The 24,828-nt window shown below is 39.2% G+C and overlaps 1 long non-coding RNA gene across 4 annotated transcripts in view; it reads left to right on the top strand.

Moving 5' to 3' along the window:
* LOC141988239 (uncharacterized) overlaps positions 1-24,828 on the top strand; it is a 289,482-nt gene that overhangs the window by 124,883 nt on the left and 139,771 nt on the right. For 2 of the 4 annotated variants that reach the window (XR_012639708.1, XR_012639709.1), the window contains one exon: positions 14,746-14,967. This is a non-coding gene — a long non-coding RNA (uncharacterized LOC141988239). Of the gene's footprint in view, positions 1-4,937; positions 5,099-8,823; positions 8,955-14,745; positions 14,968-24,828 lie in introns of those variants that run through there. The other 2 variants (XR_012639707.1, XR_012639710.1) reach the window with 2 other exon arrangements.

Raw genomic sequence — 24,828 nt, 5'->3', positions numbered from 1 at the left:
GAGAACTGGATCTCTTTCTAGAAGGGAGTTAAAGTAACCACCTATTTACATAGAAGCATCTCTTTACAGGACAAGTAGTCTACAGTCTGCTTCTGCATACAAATAATTTTACATAATCAGACTGCTCACTCATACAGTAGTACAGTATCATGTAATAGACTATGTACACTGTAGCTGTGATTTTGATTCAAGTTACGCTGTAGTACATACCGAGTAACTCTTAATTCACGGATTTACACCTATGTAATTGAGATCAAAATCTGTATGTGTGAGTATTTGCCAGTTTGAGCAGGTATTCCTTGTCCATATAATAGGAAATATCTTACCTACCAGTAAAAAGCGAAAAATCTTTTTAAGTACATATACTGCATTTGTGTGCTGTATATATATTTTAAATGTGGTTGTATATATATTTCCACGTAGATATACACTTATTGGTAGATACACACACACACACAAACAATGTAAGACTGTAGAACCACCTATCTTATATGTTTAATGTGCAGAGCAATATATTCCCCAAAACAATGTTATGTAAAAGATTAGTTGTGCTTGTGTCTGCCACTGCCTTGCCTTTAGAAGCACATACTGCAGTGGCTAAATTAAGACAAAGCTGCTGCCATCACTCATAAAACTCTGGTGCCTCTTTTGATCCTCAGGGAAGACAATAGGTTAATACTCAGATTTTGCCTCTTCGCAGGCTGAGAAGAGAGAAGCCCATTTTCAGTATTTAAAGGAATTAAGTGGCTGGTGCGAGAGATAAGCAATCCGTACAAAAGCAGTGCCAATTGTTTATTGTGCTGACTGTAGCTATGAAAGGGATCCTCCTTGGAAACACTGAATAAGGATCCTTTAGGTAGTCTTGGCAACAGCATGAATTTGTTTCTCACACCTGCTATTAGTTTTCCTGTCTCTTTTTCTCACCTGAGCTGTGGTACTTCATGGAAGGCAACTCTATGCATACATCATTTTGTCTATAATAAGGAGGGAGAATTTGGATAAAATAAGAATCCTACTGAATCTTTGCCCTGCTGTAAAATCTGAACCAAACCTTTTTCTAGAGTTGAGTGAATATCTCTAAAAATGTTCTGCAAATATTGGCTCAAATACAAATTTTCAGCTGTTTGCACCCCGTTATGTTTGCTTTCTGCAAACACAGAGCCAATTTTACTGCCAAGAATGTGACTGTGGGGGGAAAACCCTATTTTAAGCAAATATTAGAAATATTCCTCCCAAAATTAGTTTTTCTCTTAATCACCGTAACTAAAATGAATAACGTGCACCACAGATTCTTATCCCTGTTTGCAGGATAAATTGCACTTGTGGGATAGTGTTTTTCATCCAAGACTCTCAAAGATCTTTACATTTATTAGTGAATTAACTGTCTAGTATAGTCATCAACCCATTTCATGGTAACTGAATCCCAGCCAAGATATTGTCAGAACCTATGTCACAACATTGTGCAAAACAAGCTGGGGTTCCTCTGTCTGTGAGCTAAGAACTAAAGTGTATTTCTGCTTGTCCACCCTCTCCCACTTGTGTTTACTACAGCTGAGTCTTGCCTTGTGTCTGCTATGAGGACCACAACAAACCTCTCAACATTTCCCTTCTATGTGGTAGATAAATATTATTAAAACCATTTTGCAGATGAGTAAATGGGGGTGTAAAGATGGTAGGGTTCTTGCCCAAGTCTTGCCCAAGCACACAAGATAAGTCAGTAACAGACCTGGGACCAAAACCCAGAAGTCTTGGTACCCAGTCATATGTCTTACACAGGGGTGTCAAACACATATATACTACCTTAAATACACATACATGCACACACATATTATATATACACACATGGATATCATGCATATCCATGTAGACAATTGATTATATATGAATAAGCAAGAATCTTTATTTAAAATATATATGGAAAATATATTCTTTCTTTATCATATGTGTGTGGCTATTATATGCATTTCATATAACTAATGCATTTAGAAATTCTTAGGTGTAACTTATTCTTTCACTGGAACTATTATACCAATATCCAATTCAAATGGAAAATTTTGGTATGTTGACTCTCAGTTAAATGTGAATTTATTCTGAACTGCACAAATATTTGGAATATAGTGAGCCCCACAATTCTATGCTTTTGAATCTAGGCAGGCAAGCTGAGAGAAATTAAATGAGAACACAGCGAACAATGTATTAGTTTAACAAGAAGTTACAACAGATAACATTTCTTAAATTGTACTCGTTTTGAAAAGATGGCTAAATACCGTTAGCCCTTTCTGATATTCATCTCCCAACACATACACATCCCTATGGCGTAAGCAGCAATTTGGTCAGTTAAACTGGAAAAACAAACTTTATTGCAATCTACAATCCAAATGTTTGCAGTTTGGAGCATGTTAAATTTTGCTAATCTTATATCAATCTACAGGCTAAATTAAATGTAGTTTATCACAAAACTGTACATAGACCGGAGTGTAGTGATTTTTCTCCAGGCTGCCAGCCGGGAATAGTTAGACTGCAGCACAGTCTAGTCATGTTTCCATCTTACCCATCCCACCCCCTATGCTGAGAGCTGCAACAGTACTGGGGAGTGATATAGGAACCAGTTCTGCTGTGTCTCGAGTTTTTGAAGTGATGTGGAAATTTTGATTCCCTGAGAATCTGGCTCATCGTGTCTCCAGTTGCTCACCATTCAGTGGGCCTTCTCTATATTCAATGTTGCTTTGAATAGAGCTTAAACTGTGTCCTGCATGTACCTACAATGGGAATTTACCAACCTCATAAAGATTCCTACACAGACTACTGTTCCAAATTTTTACATGTTCTAAACATTTAAAGGAAAAAAATAATTCAAATAAACTTTGTAAAGGTTTGTAAAATTAAAAGCTTTGTTGGTCAAAACCCACTTTTCAACAAAGATTTCTTAACAAATCCATCCATCACATATATCTTGTTTTCCCGAAGTTCAGTATTTTCAGATGTGCTCAAATTGTTGCCAAATACGCTTGTTTTACTCATTGAATCACAGTGTTACAGAAAACTAGAAGAAAGACAGGATTCTTATCAGTCTGCAAACTCTCAAAATGAAAAACTGTTTGAAGGCAAACGGCTTATGACCACACTGTGTTTCTGAACTGAGAGAAAGAACTAGATCCACAAATATAATGTAGGTTGCAGTCTCATTTCCTTTGGATTCAAGGGGCCGTAACATATGGTACCTTAAAGCTAGATCTGTGGGAAATTAATGTACAATACATTTTGATAACAAGAGCCTTTGTGAAATACAGTGACCTCTGCCTGACATCTAAAATCAGCATTCTCCTGATGACCACAAGTATGTGATTATTGGAATAAAAATATAGTTTGGAGGAATAAAAATATACACTTTAACAATACATATACTACAAAGTGTCATATCCTAACATCCAATTTGGAGCTGAGCCTCAAGATGTCCTTGGCTTCAAAAGACTTACAAAATATTATGTTGGTGCCAAATCAGTCATAATTTTGGCTTTCGACTCTACTGCTTTGAACTGTCTAAAGTGAACTACAGTTCATTCACAATTATCTGTTTATACAGTTCAAAGCAATAATAACTTACATGTCATAGAGCAGGGGTTCTCAAACTGGGGTCAGGGGGTCACAAGATTATTCCTGGGGGAATTGCGAGCTGTCAGGCTCCACCCCAAACCCCACTTTGCCTCCAGCATGTATAATGGTGTTAAATATATAAAAAAATGTTTTTAATTTATAAGTGGGGGGGTCGCACTCAGAGGCTTGCTATGTTTATCAGTACAAAAGTTTGAGAACCACTGTCATAGAGTGTTATATACTGTATACTACATTAATGTGTAAAGGTTGATATTTGCATTTGGTTCAGTATATTTTGTCCCAATATTTGTGTATGAAGAAATGTAACTATATTTTTGTTTTCACTAAGCTAAGAAGAATTTATTTTTATATTAAAAAAACTATTTTCTGGTAAGCTAAAAGCCACTGCAAGTCCCCCCTCAGAAACAACTGGACTTTTCTGAGTGAGCCTCAAGCCACTGTGCTGCATCCTAACTTGTCTTCAGAGGGCCTCAAGATTTTTGGCTTGTCTAGCTTGAGTTTCTACAGTCCATTCTGTCCATTATCCAACTCAGGCAGTCACAGTGGCTGATTTCAAGAACAATCATTTTTATTTGAAGAAGAATCTGGAGGTGGATTATGTGTTTGTTTATAAATAAAATGCAGTTTCAGAGAACAAATATGTCTCCAGTTCACTCACACACAATTGACAAAGTTCAGACCAAACCTGTGAAGTTTTATTAGGCCACCAGAAAATGTTGACGTGGCTTCTGGATGTTGTTTGGATGAAGTAAATGGCAGAGGGTTTGTCTCTTCCAATGAAATTTTGGAATTTTCCCTATGTTTTCCCCGCTTATAGGTGTCACATTATTTTCTGGGCTGGCAGAAAAGCACTGGCTTTATGATTAGTTTCTTCTTACTTGCCTTCTATTTAAATTCTATCTGGAGTCAAGAAGACCAAATAAGAATCAGCCCCACCCTGTGTTTGTTTCCTCAACTATTGGTAAAATCCAGGAAATCCAAGGAACATGCAATCTTCGATGGATAATAGAAAAGTATTGTAAGACAAGTTGGAGGCAACTTTAAAATATTTCCTTGCTCTTAATCGAGGACCCTGCTGGAAATTAAAGGCATCATTATGGACTCCATTCTCTAACCCTCACTCATGTTGACTAGTTCCACTGATTCAACATGAGCAAGGATTGCAGAATCTGACTGAATAGTTGAATGTTGTCAGAGGCTATTTTAGTTTGCAAGTGCTTTGTGATCTTCAGGATGAATGGTGCTATATGTAAAATGTATGCAAATTAATACATACATATGATCTTTTCAAGAAGAAATAATCTTCCTTTTCCCTGTTTTAGTATTTTTCAAGACAGAAAAGGAGAGAAATTCAGAGGCTGCAGAAAGGACTAGGTCATCTACAGATAGTGTTCATTCTTAGCTTACAGTAAAACATCAGCAGTGACTTCTGGGTATATCCAACCCCCTGGGAAATGTACACAGCATCAAAGCAGGCACCAAGGTAATCTACAAAGAATTGACTGCCTTTGGTAATACTGAAGAATACTTTGATGATAAATATCCAGCTGTACACGAAAATTAATCAAATGTTTAATACAATTGAAGTGACAAAACTTTTTTGGAGCTCATGCAGCAGGTTTATCAATTAAAGAATATAGGACTCTTGTTTATAGATTCTTTATAAATGACCTTTACACATTTTGCCCTGAGACTGAGCCAGATGATAACATTATTGAGAGTTAAACATAAAAACTGATGCAGCGTTTGAGACTGATTAGGCTTCTATCAATTTAACACTAAATGGGAACAAAAACAACATTGGTATAGTGTGTAGGATTCTAGAGTAAGTAGGGATGCACATAATAAGAAAAGACCTGGACCTGCTGAGATATGACATTTACTAATGGTATAAGAAAGCACATGGTTTCCTATTCAGGTATTTTCTACACATCATGGAGACCCAGCCAAACCAAATAGACACTAAATTCAACTGGGTCACTCATGAGAGAGACAGAAAGAGAGAAAGGGTGTATGTGAGAGCCTGCAGCCATCGTCTGTAAAAACATTTCCATTCCCATTGCAACTAAATTACATCATTGTTCATGGTATGCATCCTTTAGATATTCCCTGAACTAAAATAAGGAATACCATGATGATATTCCCTAGCTGCAAAGGTAACATTAGAAAGTTTTTAAGGGCAACAACTGTGTCTTTTTACTTCTTACGTCATTCTCTATTAGACCTTGTCTACACAGGAAAGTTGCACTTGTTTAAATCATTTTTTTTTAAACCTACTATATGGACACCCTCGATTGGTTAAAAGTGTCTCTTTGTGGTTTCACAGTAGCAAGACCATAGTTCAGGTTGCCTCACCTTTTTTTTGTTTGTTTATTTTGCAAACTTGCCACAGAGATTTGAACCAAATTTCAGCCGTTAATTAATACAGGAGTAGAATGATCTTCAATGTGTATTTTGTGTTATTTTAGGAAATTTGGGGAAACCATAATACCAGAAAAGCCTTATTTCCCCCCATACGGTATACATATACGGTATATATTTGGTGCCCTGTGCTGCTGTCTGAACAGTAACATTTGACATCAGAGATAATCAGCCACTCATCACTTCCTCCCTCCAGTTCATTTGAACACTTTGGAGAATCACTATTGCTCGGGTTGTCATGGCAATCACCTTTGATTAACTGATTTACCTCTGACTATTATTATTATTATTACAAAGGAGCCATTACAGTGAAAGCAGCCTGGGTATTGATAAGCTTCTGCTGTGCTCCTTTGGGTTTGTACTGGGGTGAGTTACCCTGTTTCTTTTCAAAGGGCAATTTGTTTGTTACTTTTCTCAAAAAAAGATTACATGAAAGTAAGATACAGAACTCCAGCTCCTTCTCATGCATATTATTGATAGGCTTCTTACAAATTGGGGCCTATGGCTTTCTGAATAGTTACCTTCTAAAACAGTGGAAAATTATAGCTATAGTCCCTGATCAGTTTTATGTTACCTAATTTTTAAAAAGTCATTACAAGTTGAAATATGTTTTGTTTGAATACAGTTTAATCACACTCAATATTTTGGATAGCATGACACTGAATGCTGAAATATGGAGCTTAACAAAGATAACAGTGGCAGTAAAATATATGTTGAAAACATTAAGTGTGTAAGTGCTTTGTTATTTAAACAGCACATGTATAAAAGATTTTCTTTCTAGTAAAAAAAAAACCTACAGAAATTTAGAAACAAGACATTTGATTTAACATTACTTAAGGTAGCTCTCATCAATAAAATAAACCATAAAAAATTAGGAAACACAAAGTTAAGGATCAAAAGGTTGCAAAGACAAGACCTTTCAAGTTAGAAAATGCCAGAATGAACATTGCCCATGTAACTTTAATTCAGCTCACTTGTGCATATACATTATGACAGTCTTTAATTACATGATTTCATATTATTTTTTACACAGGATTCCTGGTTCATTCAGCGCATAGGATGGATCTGCCTTGTGGGTGAATAAGGGCTAACTAGTGAAAGAGTCTGTTGTCTATAGAACTCCTGACTTATTTTTTTACAGAAGCTTGAAGGCATGTAGTGAATGAGGCATGGCACAGCTGGAAAAGAAAGGATGGTCTTGTCATTATGGCAGTTGGATGCTACCCTAGAGATTTGTATTCTATCCCTGCATCTGCCACCAAGTTCCTATGTGGTTCTTGGCCAGACACTTATACCAAACTTTTCACATATAGTCACTTTGGCATGTAATTAAAGGCTGTAATGTAATGCACAAGAGATCCATATTAAGGTTGCCTGGGCAATGTTTGTACTAGCATTTCCTAACCTGAGAGTGCTTGATTTTGCAAACTTTTAATCCTTTTTCATCCTTAATTTTTTGTTTCCTAATTTTTTATGTTTAGTTTATCTATTAGAGAAGTTTTAATGAATGTTAAATCAGGTGTTTTCTTTGTGATTTTAACTTAGCTTAAGTGAATGAGGAACAGGTTTAGACTCAACCAAAATAAACCACTCTTAAAGCAAAATAAGAGCAGCTACAGGGAAGTTTACACTGGTTTAACTAAATCTGTTTAAAAACTGATTTAGAACTAGTCCTAAACTGAAATATGAATGTCAACAAAGAGTTTAAATTCACACCTTTTACTGAACTGGTGCAGTTTTCTCATGTAGACAAGCCTTCAGAGTTGCACGAAAAAATTTTGTACACAAAGAATTTCGAAAGGCCCGAATTCCCTGATTATGGGAGCAATTTATAGTTTCAAAATTTGCACACACTGTTGTTCCCACACTTCAAATTTGGTTCAAATCATAGTAACTGTGCCTTTCTCTGCCAAAGGCCTGATCCAAATCCCATTGAAGTCAATGGAAGTCTTTGGATTAGGTCATAATTTCAGGCAAAAATCAAGTAGCTAGAAGCACAAATACTCTGATAGTATGTATGGGCTTAAATTTTGTGCCAGTGCAAAATGATGAAAAAGAATTTGGCTGAGTCTTTAAAAGAGCAAAACAGCAACAATAAAACAAAACAGCCCTTTGAAGATCTAGCCCAAAGTGAAACCAAATACACTTTAATAAATCACTAGCTGTACAAACTCCGATGCAATTTTGTTCCCTTCCTTCAAATTATAGGTGATTTTCATGAGCAAAAGTGAGTTTTACTTCCTGAGATGAAACTGCTGCATCAAAACTGCTGGATGACACAGGGAAGGAACTAAGGGAAGAGGGGGAGTTTTATTTTAAAATGACAAAAACAGCAAACTGAAGAAATATTAATGTTTACACATTAGCATATCTTTCACATAACTTTAAACAAGACTGATTTTAAAAAATACATAATTTAAGAAACCTAGAAAGATTAAATGAAAAGATGGAAGAGGAGAAAGAAAAAGTAAGGATTAGAGGAAAAATAATATGGCAAAGTGAACAAAATCTGATCAGTCCTACCATATTCTCAAACACTAATATTCTTACAATTCTAGAATTGTACCTATATTATAATTTGTGTTGTATCATTACCAGCCCTTAAAATGCTGACCTAATTTAATAAAATATAACAAATATTTGATTTACATAGAAGAAAAAAAAATGCTGGGGGAAGCCTAAATTCCACTTAGTGATTTTATATTTTTCCCTCCTAGTGAATCTATCCCTATTGCTTGACAATTTTCACAACTATAGAGAGAAAGAGCTCAAAAAGAGAAGATATGTGTGGCCCTAACTCACTCATAAAGCTTCAGGAAGTGTTTGTGTAACCCACTGGTGAGCGTGTTACAGTTTCCTGTCAGTGCCTGACCTGAAGATTATATGACTGTGTAATGTCAAAAGAAGTTTAGCTCAAGGTATAGTAGTTAATGTGTTTCAACTCTGGAAGACCCTGGTTCAGTCCCTGTAAGCTGGGCAAAAATAATGAATATTCATCCAGGTTTCAAATTGCTGTTGGCCTCAGTGACTTGGGATGAGAGTCTTTTAATAGATGTAACCCATTAGTGAGTATGTGTTACAGATCCCACTCTATGACCAGTCATATAGAGGATATGAGAATGGTACAGCTCTAACAGGAGTGCTTTAGCTCAAATTGTTGTAATTTAACTTTTAGCTCTGGAAGTTCGCAGCTCAGTGCCTGCAGTGTCAGCCAAGAGGGCAGCTGTCACATTTGAAAAAAATTCCCCTTGTATGAATGGAAATTGCAAAGGGTTTCGTTCTTGTTCTTTATCGCTTTTTGGGGGAGCAGGGGAGAGAATTTGTTTTTTTTGAACTGGTGGAAAACAACTGCTGAGCCCATAATAAATTCATCCTAAAACACATATCCACATCACCTCGATATTTGAGTAACAGGCTGTAGAAAGATACTTTTGCAGGTGAGCTTGAAGCCCATATAGAAACCACTAGAACAGGGGTCTCAAACTCCTGGCCCGTGGGCCATCTGCAGCCCACGAGCCTCCCCAGTGTGGCCCACGAGACTCCAGCAGTTTTGGGACCGGGTCTCTCCCTTGGCCCCACCTGCGGCCCCCAGGCGCTCCCCCACAAGGGCCCCAGCAGCGCAGTGGAGTTGAGAGGCGTCCGCCTGCTTGCTCCAGTGGTTGCCGGCCCCTCCCTGCGGCCCAGGAGCAGGGTGGGACTGTGCCTCCGTGTGCTGCCCCCGCCCCGAGCGCCCCTGCAGCCAATGGGACGCTGCCGGGGAGGTGTCTGGGGGCAGCAGCATGCGGAGGCCCCCCTGGCCCATCCCTCCTTGGAGCCCCACATAACCCCAGCCCCCAAAGTCCCTCCCAGAACCTGCACCCCCACCCCTTCCCCACATACCCCCTGCTGCCCCCAAACTCCCTCCAAGAGCCTGCACCCCAGACCCCTCTCTGACTCAAACTCCCTCCCAGAGCCCAACCTCTCACCCCTTCTACATCCAAACTGCCTCCCCGAGCTTTAGGCAGATGGGGGGAAGAGTTGTTTTGGGTGGTATGAGTGACATTGGCCCGGTGGGAGGATTCGAGCCCTGGCACTGGTCCTAAGGTAAATTTAGTTTGAGACCCCTGTCCTAGAACAAGGCAAGGGGAGCATGAACATTAGGCTAATAGGCTATGATGTAGCCAAACAAAGGTGTGGTAGGGAAATTTCACAAGTGTGAGAGTGTTAAGTGGTGCATGGATTGAAAATCGTGTTTTTGGATATTAAGTCTCTTTATTGGTATCTGTTTGTCAAAGAGATTCAGGCCCTCATTAACTTTAATGGTAGGCATTGCAACTACTAGATAGTTTGGGTTATGTGAAGGTAGTGTGTATTTTGTAAGTCACTTCCACTTCTTCTCAGTGTCACATCAGTGTTACAGCATGTAAGAAAATAATAAAGATACTTATTCAATGTGCAGTATTTCAAACAATGTTAATAGGTGACAATCTCTATATAAATAAGTGTACTGCCAAAACTTCCTGTGCCTAACCTTGCAGTGTCCTTTCTAAATACCTCAGTGCACTAAGAACTCTGAGCACCTAACAGAATCTCATCATAGTGGTAGATTTCATTCAACAAATAGCAAATTCAAGAATTTCAGAAGGCAATGGCACATTTAGAAACCTAATTGCTTTTGTTTCTAAGCTACCTGTCTAAAGTGCTTGGTCTCTTAGCACTGTCATTGGTACTGTCTCTTTATTTCCCCCTGAAATGTACTCCACAGTAATTTGTTGCTAAAACCAGATATCTTTGTGGCAGTTTCAAGTGTTGCTAAGTGAGGAGATAATTTCTAACTAGATCATCAGTCATTTCTTACTTTCCCAAAGAAGAAAAAAGATAAAACTTTGCTCCTAAACTCTCTTTAGTGAATATGGAAATAATTCAAAGTAAAGCACACTCAGTCTAAGATTTATGAGGCAACATTCATTAGCTCATTAGGAGGGGAAAATAAGTTTTGAAATGGTTCATGAATCTAGAACAAATAGAAACTATGGCACCTAATGTTCCTTAGTCTGAATCACATTACAGACTACCCTGATTTAATTAGGATTTACCACAGAGCATTCAGGTGCTGTCTTCAGTAGTATTTTGTACAGGGTAAACCTAGGTTCATTTTGTTTCATTTAAAAGAATATAGATTGCTTGAAAAGGATAGCATTCCTAATTGGTTTTAGGACCAAATCTTTGGAAATATACATTTACTGTAAAGACTTTTTTGTTTAAAGAGGAGTGAAAACTCTACCAGAAAAGAAATTATATTTTAAAGTAGTCATTTTAGAGATAATTACTAGCAAAGAGGAAACAAAATAAAAGTAGCTCATTTTAAAATATTTTGTTTTTCTACAGCTGTGAAAGAAAAATCACTAGAATAATCCCTTATACATTAACACTCCACAATATGAGCCAGATTCTTAATGCGTGTAAATCAACATAATTCAACTTGCATAGGAAAAATTGTGTCACTTTGGGATTTGTTTATTTTTTTAAATTATGGCTTAATTTAACGTACAGGTAAAAGTGAGACGGCTAAAAGTATTTCCCTGCGTCAGCTATAACCCAGTCAAATACTGTGCAAGCATCCCTATACAGTTCTGCCCATAGACCTTGTTCTTGAACTGACAAACCACTGTGAATCATCCTGCTCCAGAATCTAACTGGAGAGATAATATTTCCTGCATTATATTGATTAATACATCAGTATTTTGGTTTAAACAGTAACACTCATTACACGTTTAGTCTAAATAATAGCTTTGGGTCATAGGTGAAAAGTGAATGCAACAAAATGAAGAGGGATCATATTTGGCCTTGGTTATAAACAAACTTGCACCTAGTTTAACTAATGCTGTGTTTTTAAATTGATTTAATTCAACCAATGCATGTTTACGTGTAGACAAGACCTCTCTCTGAGTTGCAGAAAGAGACAGGCTTTAGTGAAAGAAAGACAAGAGCTTGTGAGGTTCCCTGTTTTCTCAGAAACAGTAAAGCGCAAAGGGAAAATCACAGGAACAACACTGTGAGCCACAAAACCTGAGTGAGGGACCCAGCCTCCCTATGCAGTGAATGGGGGGAGATAAGTACTTAAGAAAAGCCACTATGCTAGGCAGGAAGCCACCTAAGCTAGCCAGTGGGAGCTGCTGACAAGAGGGGAATGTCCTAAGTTCCACCCATCTCACAAACCTGGAATTAGGCAATTTAGGTCCCTGTGTTATTTATTGTGAAATGAGTTAGGCACTTGCCTGACTACACAAAATGGTGGCAGCAGCAGCTTATGGTGGTAGATGGTGTTGCAACTACCACCCTTATTACTTTTAGCTCATAGTACTCACCTGGAATACCCAGGTTAAAGTCCCTCCTCCTCTGAGGGGAAGAAAGGACTTGAATAATGGTATTCTGACCACTGAGCTGATGGGTGGTCTGAGTAAGGCTCTCTCAATCCCTCCTGTTGAAGCTGTCCCACTTTGGGTTAAATGAATAAAATCATTAGGGGATGGAAGCAAGTGACACTATAGCTTAGTGTTTAGGGTATCAACCTGGGAAGTGAGAGACACTGGGTCTGCTCCCCTGGCTCCAATGATTCTTTAATTATTTATACACAGTGGAGCAGTTTCAACAGGAGGGACTCTTATGTCAGAGTATCCCATAACTCAGTGGTACAATCATGTTACTGAGAGGTTTGGGAGACCCCTGTTCCAATCCTGTCGCTTCCTTAAGAAGCTGGGGAAATTGAGCCTAGGTCTCCCACATCCTGGCTGAGTATACTAACCACTGGGCTAAACAGTCTAAGGTTGTCAGTAGCAGCCTCTGAGCTTGCGTACTGAATAGGTCTCTTGGACGAGATAGGCTCTCCTCCACGATCTTCCCACAGTTTGTGGACCCCTCTGGGGCTTAGGTGGGAGATGGACATCCAGGTGCCTAGAGTGAGGCAGCAAAGTACTTAACCAGATGCAGAAACTGAAGTAGGTGTGGAAATTAGGCACTGAGTGAATCTTGGTGTCTTCAGGAATAGGTGACAGCCAAGGGAGAGTTTTTTCGATTGCAGTGGTGCCTGAAACTGGGATTTAGCACATAAATCCAGAGTTCAGGTGTCTAAGTACCTTTGTGGATCTGGGTCTGACAGTCTGATCCTGCCAACACTTCAGCTATTTGCAACTTTGTTTGTGGGATTCCCATTGAGATTGATAGGGCTACATATGAGTTATGAATATGCTGAAGCACTTTCAGATATGGGGCCTAAATGTGTGTAAAGTGTTGGCTGCCCACTTTATGTTTTAATGGTTGACAAATTGAAGGGCTGTGTTGACAAGCAGAGTGGCTGCTGTTGAAATATCAGTTGCTTTTATCTGAGAAAAGCCCATATGAAATTATCCCAATGTCCCAGTGGTCATCAGGGCACTCAGCTGAGAAGCAGAAAACTCCTGTTCAAAGCCCTTTGCCACATCAGGCAGAGTTGGAATTGGGGTCTTCCACATCCTGGGAGAATGCCCTCGCCACTGGGCTGAAAGTTATACAGGCCACCACCCTCTTCTTGGCTCTCTTGTGTGGAGTCAGGCATATTCTGAGAATGTCTAATGAACTGGGCCCTTCAGGCAAAACAGGCATTCCCCTGCCTATCTTCACCTGGTTTGAGGATCTCACAAGGGTTTAGGTGTGTGATAGGTGTCCAGGAACCTGCCTGAGGTTGCAGGCAGAAATTTAGGCACCTCAGGGACTCTTACAGTGAAAATTTACACTCCAGAGTTAGGTGGCAGCAGCTGAGCAGGGGTTTTGAGGCTCTTGAGAGCAGCTACGTTTTGGATTTAGGCATTAAAGTGGGAGTTAGATGTCTAAATCCTCTTATGGATCTGGGTCTAGATCCTTTAAAGGAGGGGGTTAGAAGGGCCAGGAATGAGATTGATCTCGTGTTTCCAGATGACCATTTACTCAGGTGGGAGGAGTGTTTTTTGGAGGTGATCCAAGCTCTACCCCTTCCTAATTTGAACATACTCCTAAACTAATGAAGAGGAAAGAGCTTGTAGTGATTCTTCAGTGTCCAGGGGGAAAAGAAAGATGTTGTTCAGCCATGACTCAACCTTTTCTGTTCCCTCACTAGGGGACTACATCTCAGACCCCTCTTCTCCTGGAAGTTAAAGGGATTGATCTAGCCCAAGGTAATTATCTCCTAATGAGTGCAGACATCAGGAGGAATATAAAATCTCTTCACCAAGCAACTGGCTGCCCTACTCCAAACACTATGAAATTTCAGAACACCATTGTATACAATAATATATCTGAATAGAAAAGTGAAATAGTGCCATATTTCTGAGGCCATCTGAAAGATCTTTCATTGATGATTAACATTCCATAACTGTACAAACAGCTGGCCAAACCCAACAGTTCATTGCAAGAGCCATTTGCATGCTTTTGAGCCACAGAGTCTTCTCCTTTCAACTTTTTGTAAGCACTCAGGGCCATGTCAGGGAGCTCTGCACGTATATATATGAGGACAGATTTGACCCCTGGAAATGCTTCTCCTTACTTCCAACCAGTACCTTGTATGATTGTAATATCTTATTAAGTGAAAGTGGTCAAATTTTTGCCAAAAATACAGAAAAAAATTGGGTGTGAATTTATTTGTATTTACTATTGTTAACACCTGTTTTAATGTCATAAGATTAAATCATTCATAAAAAATTACTCTTTATTTTTCAGGAATTTACATTTTCCCAAGTATGAATTGACATTAAATCTCAAGTACATGTAATTCTCTCCTGGATGAGGGTTGTGTATGAAAGGATGGAAACCTCAGAAAGGTGGGATAATGTTCCTTGCTAATATAGAGCTTTGAAGCATATGAATTGCATGAAGAAGTGGTTAAGAAGGTGGATCAAGAAAACAAAAAGGAGCAAAAGAACATCAAAATCCTCACCAATGGTAAGTACTGCTACATACTGTTGTAACAACTGCAAGAATAAGGGTCATAGTTTCAGCTAGACCTCTGAATATGTGTAAGTAAAATCTATGTGCACATCTGCTCCCTCATTCAAACTGGTATTTACATACACATATCTGGAAGCACACAGAGATATATCTTATGTATTTTTTTTAATTGCTATGTCCACAAAGTTTAGAGACTTGGTTGAAAATGTGGCTCTAAATCAGTTTGTGAATCCTAACCAGTGTCTTTCCTGAAAACACTGATACATGTTTTAATAACTTGTTTTCCACTTCAGTAGCTGGAATATTTTATCCACCTACGTTTTGGAAAAATATATTGCCGTGTTTTTACCATGAATAATTGTAGAATATTTCCTGAAGTGAGTGTTTTTGTTAGTCTTTCCATCCATTAAGTGTATATTTGATGGTGGGAAAACTTTAGTTTTGAAAGAGGTACGATTTTGTGAATAAGAAAATTTGAAGTTTTTTTTCATATCTTCCTGTGTAACTCAACTTCTTATGTACATTCTTGAATTCTCTGCTATACCTGGTGTTCAAAACAACACATTAGTGAAAAGACCCCTTATCCTTTATACCAAACATTTCATGAGTGAGTGTTAAGAGTGAGAAACAGGATTTTTCAATATTGAAATTCATATTTTGCAGTATGTTTCCTTTTCTATGTTTAAAATGTTGCTGAATAAGCAAAACTATTGGCATGTCTCTCTCTTTTATTAATTTTGTTTCCCAAATGAGAAGACAAATCCCACATTAGAGGGGATGATGCTCTGGAAAAATTGAAAAGAACACACTCTTAATGTCCGGTGATTTTGAAGGAATGTTGTATCTTGTATATTAAAGCCAGCAATACAAACTGACTGACTGATTTGTTTTGACTGTAGTGATCTGTCTACCCTGATTTTTGGAAACCGTGATTAGTACCTTCCTAGAGAATTGTACTTAAACATATCTTTTGATACAAAGATGGAAACTCAGGTTTTTTGGCTTGCTTAGACATTTTACAAACATTGTTATGGACTCTATTTCTATTCCCTAGTGGAAATCAACCTAACGTGACACATAATATGTTTAAGCATGGTTTTCTAAAAAGGTGCTACACTATATTTTCCAAACTTGGTATAAATGGGGCCAAAGCAAATTGGTACTCTGAACATCATGACCAGGATTTTTAAAAAAAAAGCCTAATTTTAGGCTCCTAAATCCACAACTAAGTGGCCAGACTTTCAAAAGTAATGATAACCCAGCAGCTCGCATTGAGGTTTACTTTTGAAAATCTTGGCCTGGGAGTTTATTCTGTCTATTACTGTGAAGAACACCCCTTAAAAATAAAGGCACTTACAATTTAAGACCCTGATCTTGCAAGTTGTTCTGTTTGGGTGGTTCCATGTGGCTACCTTATTAAAGTAATGCTGTATGGGAGCAGGGATGCAGCCACATAGAACAGGATCAGGCCCAAAGCCTTGCTTATCTGGGGAGAGAGCTACCTTCCAAACACAGTAGAAAGGCTTCTAAACTAGTACTTAACCTGTTTCATTACTTTTGAATATCACTACTTCTTGTTGTATTTGTCACACTATGGCCATGGCACACAAATCATCTTTCCATACCACACTCAGTTTAATGAAAAATAATGACAAAGTTAAAGGGTTACGGTTAACCAATTTGGTGTGTTATGCTCATTCCTCTAGTGTTTATAAGGGGTAATGTTGGCGTTGGCCATCTCAGGAAGCATTTAACAGAAAGACAAGATATGAGCTCATATGAAGATACAAGCTTCACATGTATCTAGTATATTGAGGGAATGTACACCCATCCTCAAAGTTTCCAATCTAGAGGTTACTCTTACAACTCTGGCTGCTTCTGGAATTCCAGGAGCCATTAGTGGCCAAGAACATCTTTTGTCATTTCTGCCTAGCTAGGCTTTAGTGACTTTTTTTCTTTTGTGGTAGACCTCACCGCAGTAATGAATGTCGGTGGCTTAGAGAACAAATGTGATTCCTAAATGTACAAGCAGAGGAATACTGAGTAGAAGTGTGTGTGTGTGTGTGTGGTGGGGGGGCGGGGGGTTATTACTACTGTGTATGGTATTTAGTGAGATGGTTACTGAAATATTATGCCCAGTTCTGGTGCCTATGCTTCTCAAAAGGATGTTAACAAACTGTGAAGGGTTCTGAGCAGAGCTACAAGAATGATTCAATGTCTGGAAAACCTGCCTTACAATGAGACTAAAAACCCTCTTTTGATTAAACTAAACTGAGGTTTAAGAGATGACTTGATCACTGTCTATAAGTACCTACAATGCATGTGGGTGGAATGGCTGGAAGCTGAACTAAAGGTACATACATTCAGACTAACAATGAGGGTAACTATCCATTGGAACAATTTATCTGAGGATGTGATGGATTTTTCATCACTTGAAATCTTTAGAACAGGATTGCATGTCTTTCTGAATGATTTGCTGTAGCTCAACCAGAAGTTTGGGGGCTAGATGCAGGAATCACATAATGAAATTTTGTAGCCTATGTGATGCAGCACATCAGACCAGATGATTATAATGGTCCCTTCTGACCTTAAATATCTTATGAATCTGTGACTTCTACATTTGCAATGCATATTGCAATGAGCTTACCAGGAGTTACCTTTGAAACCAATCAGCTGCCGACTCATTAGGCATTATTAACTGTAGAGAACTTGTTATATCGTTCTTCAGGAATTGCACTGGCATCCAGATTGCTTCTGGTATATATTACTGTACTTGAAATCACCAGGCCCCAGCTTTCAACTCCTATGCTGAATTTTTCAAAGCAATCTCGTGGATTTAAATTCTTGTCTTATGATAAAATACATGGAAGATATGCAACTAAATCCTTTAGATATCTTGTAAAATCTCAGCATTGGTGCCAGAGAGTATTCAGTGGGGTGGCCTTTTTGGCCTGAGATTGACTCCTGGCACTGGTCTGACAGAGCTCAAGTCTGATAATCTTTAGGATGGTGGTTCCCAAATAGTGCTCTGGAAGCACTTGCTGGTGGTTTGCAAAGGATCTGCATAATTGCAGACTGGGAGGAAGGTGATCATAAAATGATATCCCTGCTAGAGTCTGATCCACATAATAAAAAACAATGGAACCCATTGTTTTAGGGCATGGTGAAGCTGTGAAGTTCTACTTTTTCCCCCTTCAAGCCAGGATGGATGAAAATAAGGAATTTTTATATTTGTGGAACAAAATAAATTGAGGCTTTTTTTTTCCTGGCACTTAGAAAAGATGATAAACTTTTATTAAACTGTGTATATGCTCCTGGGATATTCTGCTACCACACGGAACATTTCATAGACCAGTATATTAATACACAGCATAAACGAGAGCGGACTATGTGTACAATGGCCTTAACTGACTGGGAGCATTTTGAGTTGCATCTATTTATTTATTCTAGATCGACTTAAAAAACCGTTCACTGTCCCTGTCTTCTTACAAACCTGACTCTCAGAGAACCTTTTCATACATATTCTGACCAGGGCCGGCCTTAGGGAAAATGAGGCCTGGGCGAATTTGTACTTTGGCATCCCTGACCCCCACTGCCTCCCTGGGCTCCCCATCCTCTCATTGCCCCAAGCTCCCTTTGGCGACCTCGCACCCAAGCCCACCCCTCTCCTTGCCTCTTGAACTGCAGCACCTCCTGACCACGGTGCCTTGGGCAGTCACCCACTCGTAAGGCCAGCCCTGATTGTGACAAAAAATAATCCAGACAATGGGCTTCACCTCTAGTTTTCTAGGCCAGTCACATAATATGACAATCAGAAGAAAAACAGGACTTCTTCTTTTAGTAAGAAACCTCAGAAGCAGCAACAACTGTAAAAGACATGCCTGAATCTCCTTATACTGTAATTTTTCTCTCTCACCCCATGCTCGTTAATGGAGCTATTCCTAGGTAACTGTGGACAGTGCAACAAGAAGGAACCCTTCAACAGAAATCAGGCTTAATATGCGTACAGTGTTCACAGTCTTGTGTAGGTTGTGTATGTTACAAGAATCTCTGTGAGAGCCACATGTGACACCAGCCAAGCCCCAGTAGCTTCTATACCCACATAAAGTCTTGAGGATGTTTACTGCCTTTCTTTATATGGTGCAGTGGATCCAAAATTAACTATTTGCATGCTGAAGAAATGAAGTTAGCTGTATGGAATATACAAGAACTATATTCAGTCTTTTGATTAGTCTATGCTTTTGGCAAGTGAACTGAAATGTACAATATCACCTTATTATTTATGGGGTTCATCAGGTAGTTAGTTTCAAGATGTACTCTACTGTATGTCCCGGGGAACTGGCTTCATGACTTATCTTCCTAAATAGTTAGTCATTGAATGCCATTAGCATTAGCTATGGAGGAAATGTTTTGCTAACTTGAAAATAATTATACTGAATATTCACCATTTTCTGTGAGGGTTAATTGGGGGAAATGAAATACTGTGCTATGTAACAGAGGTTATTAAGTTGAGTATATTGAAGTTATAATACAGCCTCATTTCATAGCAGCAAAATGGTACTTTGTGCAAATGTAGCTCTCAGCAGTGAGGTTTTATCCTTTTAATGTTCCAACTTCCAAAGGACAAGGTGATACACAGACCAGAGTCAACTGTAGCTTCTTAGGATACTGTAGCACTTAAGTCTAGCCCAAACCAGTGATGACTGCAAATGAGTTTGAATGTCCAACAATAGAAGGTCCTTTAGGCAATGAATTTTGATTGTTCTGTTCATAAGAGACTGTGAACTATATGAGGAGAGGAACTTTAAACGTCCCCTGATCATATGAGAGGGTTATTATTCCAGGTCAGGAATGCAATGCATTGGCAATGTAGTGTGACAAATGCTGACAACTATAAAGTAACAATTATGAGGAGAAGCAAACAGCAAGGGCTATATGCAAAATGATTCATTTATAAAATAGTGTCAAGAAGAGAAATGTAACTAAAATTAATAATTCCTAACATACTGTATAAAGAAAGAAGCATCTCTTTGCTCACTAGAGCAATCAAGTTTTCAAACTCCTGTTTCTGTGGGTGGGCTAGAGCATGTGTCCTTCATGTAAGTCTCTAGAACTTTGGGGTGAGGGATGCATCTGTTCACTTATGTGTAAACAATTCTTTGGAGCCAGGCTTTACACCCTCTCAAGCTGACCTGTTAATCAGTGGTCACATAAGGGGCAATTATGGATGTTTTCAATTCTGAGGCAAATGAAATGAGGGCAGTAGTGAATAACTGCTGTATCTCATTCTCACTTTCTCACCTTTGAAATATAAGTAGTTTTCACTGACTCTACTAATGTCAGCAACCTATTTGTGGTGAAAGGGTAGCTGTCTAGAGCTGCCTCTTTCATTTAAGCCATAGCTCCTTCTATTTAAAGTAATATACCACGTGAATTGAATGTTAGTTTGCCTCAACATAGTTTTGTTTCAAACCTGTATTAAATCCCTAGGCTCCTCTAGTTGTATGGAGAACAGTTTATTCCTAAATGTACTTGCGTTGTTAGTTATGCAATAAAAGAGGAACATTAATGTCTCAGATGGGGAATTGGATGACTCAGAAATTGGTAATGGGATATGTAGTCTTTCACCTCTAGGTCACTACCATGAATCCATTCCAGGTAATAAATGGAAATCATTACCATACAATGATTGGTTGGTGCTCATTTACACTTGGCATGAATTGGTAGTCTGTCAGGCAAGTTCCTAGTAGCTAGGTGGCCATGTTACAAAAGTCTACATTCTTTCAATTAATCAGATCCTTTATCAAATGTTCACATATGTTGACCATTCTGTAACACACATGAATAAGTACAGAAGTAGGGGGGAAAGTAGTTAAACTGATCCACAGGAAATGGTGCTTTCTCTCATTTATTTTTAAAAAAGAAAAAAGACATCTTGGGAAGTTGTGAATTCTCATGTTTATTAATACAATTGGACAATGGCCCTTATTCTCCATTGCCTGGCACCTTGTGTAATCATAAATGCCTGTGCAAAGTGCTACCAAATCAACATTGTACAGCCACTTTGCCCATCTTACCAGTGTAAAGTGGGTGCAATGGTAAATCAGGTCCTATATAAGAGTACTTACAAATAGCAATTTCTTCATCATAAAATATCTATCAACTATCTTCTAAATGCAGAACTCTTTTTGAGAGCATGTACATCTGTATACATTCATGTAGTTTATCATATCAGTTTGTCTCCAAGGACAAATATGTTTTCAATTTAAAATTGATTTTTTTCTTAGATTACTTTTCCACTTGTTGACTGTTAGCTGAATCACACTGACAAAATGATCTTGAATTGATATAGTAGATTCATAGAGATTAGAGATGGAAGAAATGTGTAAATGGGCATGTCCTGGAGCTTTTTTTTTTCTCTGAAGTGACATTTGATTATTTTAATATAGTAGTTAGAGAAATTGGAAGCACAGAATGTGAGGCTATATTCTTATTGTTGTCTGAGATAATTATATGTATAACTCTTATTCACATTAATAGGAATTATCCATATAAATTACTTTCATTTGGTAAATAAATAGACCCAAAAGAGATGGGGGCAACAGATTTTTATATATTTCACTTTATAGTGTTATCAGAATATCTAGAAGACAACCTATAATTTCTGAGTGAAATTCACTCAAGCCCAGATCCAGAAAGGTATTTAAGCACCTAAACCCTAGATGTGGGTAACCCAGGTTTGATTGGCCCCTCTGCCTGATAGGGAGAGAGGATGTGACCTGGGGCCTCCCATGACTCCTCAGAATAGTTCTCTAACCACTGAGCTGTGGCTTATTCTGATATAGGACTTCCTTAATCTCGCCAGTTAAGGCTGTTCCACTTTCATATAATAATTAGTCATAGGAGCCGGGGCCCTTGACCCTAGGTCTCCCACATCCCATGTTGGTAAGCTAAGTGCCAGACTCTCTCCTGCTCCCACCCCCAGCCCAATGATTATTTAAGTATTTATCCCAAGTGCAGCAGCTTCAGAATGAGAGAGTGAAGGGGACCCATATTAGACTATCTTGTAGCCCAGAGGTTAGACCATTCATGTGAGAGGTGTAGGAGACATCTGTTAAATCCTTTCTCCCTCTTAAGCAGAAGGGGAATTGAACCTGAGCTTCCCACATCTCAAGTGAATGCTGTAACCACTGGGATAAAAGTTAGAAGGAAACCACTGCCGCCTCCTTCTCTGGACATTTTGTGTGGAGTAAGGCAGGCACTTAACTCATTCAGAAACAACACCAGCACCTAAGCCATCTGACTGCAGGAGTGGGGTTCCCCTTCGTAGATCACAAGCAGAGATAGCCAGCTCCCTGAAGCCCAGACTTAGGCACCTAGCTCCATGAGCGGGGTGGGGCTTAGGATACACACCTGTCTTCAGCATCTCCTATTGGCTAGCCTAGGTGGCCTGCTGCTTATCGTGCTGGCTTTTGTGGATCACCTTTTTAGGTAACCATGTCTCCCTCTACATTGTAGGTATCTAATCTGGTCTTTGTGGACTCCGTTCTTTTCTCAGTGATTTTTCTAGGTAGCTAAAGGATAGGCGTTGCAATACTGCATGTTGCAACACCTAAGTCTCTTTGTGGATCTGGGCCTCTGAGCAAAAGACTAGCGCAAGACTATGTACTTATTCAGCCTTTAACTTAGGACACACTTGGGATTTAAATGATGCATGGGTCTTGTGATGACACTTTGTAAAAGCGTGAATTTCACACTGACTTTTGTTGTTATGAAAGAATATAAAAATATTCATTTTTCAATTCGTTTTAACAACATTGATTAAAGTGAGAAGCTGTATATTGAATAATGCAAACTACCTCCATTTGACTTCTACTGTATGCTACCACATTAGACTCTTTCTTAAATCACATGTGACTCCTTTTATGTCTAATTCATTTTGAAATGATCTCCTATTGTAATCGCAGGTAACAAACCACTTTGTTTAAAACCCTTCATTTAGAACTCCCTCTGTTTTATATAGATGGTTCTAAAGCACATTGGGTCTGATGATGATAATGAGTATCATCATAACATTTGTCTTGCACAAAACCCTCAAGAAAATTGGTTTCCAGGATCAGTTTCAATAAGGTGATATGTGAGATATGTAGCAAATGTATTTTAGAGCCTGGAGAAAATACTTGCGAGAAGATTACTAGGTGTAATTTAAAAAAAAAACTGTGGAAGGGAGTAATTTCTTTCCTAATATGACATCTTAGAGAAGACAGTAGTTGTTATCCCAGATATGGGCAGAGATATGAATAAATTGCCATCCATATTGAAGCAGAGAAAGAGATGTCTGTCTGTGGGAACTAGGACTTGCTAGAAAACAAGAATTTGGTTTTGTGAAACACTGAGGATTTGAAATTTATTTTGGTTCTATATCAGAACAAAAAACACAAGAGTGAGAGAGAGACCCACCCACCCCAGAACAGCCAATTGCCCAATGGTCAGGGCAGTTAACGACTCCCAGGATGTGGGAGAGGTGGGTTCATGTCCTTGCTCTGCCTAATTCAAAGCAGGGATTGAAGCTGGGCTATAGAGTCAGTATTTCAGTCTCTCCTGTTGGAGCTGTTCCATTTTGTATAAATAACTAAATATTAGTTAGGGCAGAGAGAGAAACTGACTCGGTGGCCTGCTGGTTAAGTCACTGGGATGTGCCTGATCTGTAGCCGGAACTTGAATCTGAGTCTCCCATCCAAGCTGAATGCTTTGGCCACTGGGCTATTGCTATTCGCGATGTGACGGAGAGACTGCTGAGACTCATCAAGCCCTCGGATCGCTACCCCTTCCTGCTTCTCCACGTGGGCACCAATGATACTGCCAAGAATGACCTTGAGCGGATCCCTGCAGACTATGTGGCTCTGGGAAGAAGGATAAAGGAGTTTGAGGCACAAGTGGTGTTCTCGTCCATCCTCTCCATGGAAGGAAAAGGCCTGGGTAGAGACCGTCGAATCATGGAAGTCAACGAATGGCTACACAGGTGGTGTCGGAGAGAAGGCTTTGAATTCTTTGACCATGGGATGGTGTTGCATGAAGGAGGAGTGCTGGGCAGAAACGGACTCCACCTAACAAAGAGAGGGAAGAGCATCTTCACAAGCAGGCTGGCTAACCTAGTGAGGAGGGCTTTAAACTAGGTTCACTGGGGGAAGGAGACCAAAGCCCTGAGGTAAGTGGGGAAGTGGGACACCGGGAGGAAGCACGAGCAGCAGCGTGTGAGAGAGGAGGGCTCCTGCTTCATATTGAGAAAGAGGGGCCATCAGCGGGTTATTTCAAGTGCCTATACACAAATGCATGAAGCCTGGGAAACAAGCAGGGAGAACTGGAAGTCCTGGCAAAGTCAAGGAATTATTATGTGATTGGAATAATAGAAACTTGGTGGGATAACTCACATGACTGGAGTACTGTCATGGATGGATATAAGCTTTTCAGGAAGGACAGGCAGGGCAGAAAAGGTGGGGGAGTTGCACTGTATGTAAGAGAGCAGTATGACTGCTCAGAGCTCAAGTATGAAACTGCAGAAAAACCTGAGAGTCTCTGGATTAAGTTTAGAAGTGTGAGCAACAAGGGTGATGTCGTGGTGGGAGTCTGCTATAGACCACCGGACCAGGGAGATGAGGTGGACGAGGCTTTCTTCCGGCAACTCACAGAAGTTACTAGATCGCATGCCCTGGTTCTCATGGGAGACTTCAATCACCCTGATATCTGCTGGGAGAGCAATACAGCTGTGCACAGATAATTCAGGAAGTTTTTGGAAAAAGTAGGGGACAATTTCCTGGTGCAAGTGCTGGAGGAACCAACTAGGGGCAGAGCTCT

Source organism: Natator depressus, chromosome 5, assembly GCF_965152275.1.
Source record: "Natator depressus isolate rNatDep1 chromosome 5, rNatDep2.hap1, whole genome shotgun sequence".
Lineage (NCBI taxonomy): Eukaryota > Metazoa > Chordata > Testudines > Cheloniidae > Natator > Natator depressus.
This window is presented reverse-complemented; position numbering and strand designations above follow the sequence as displayed.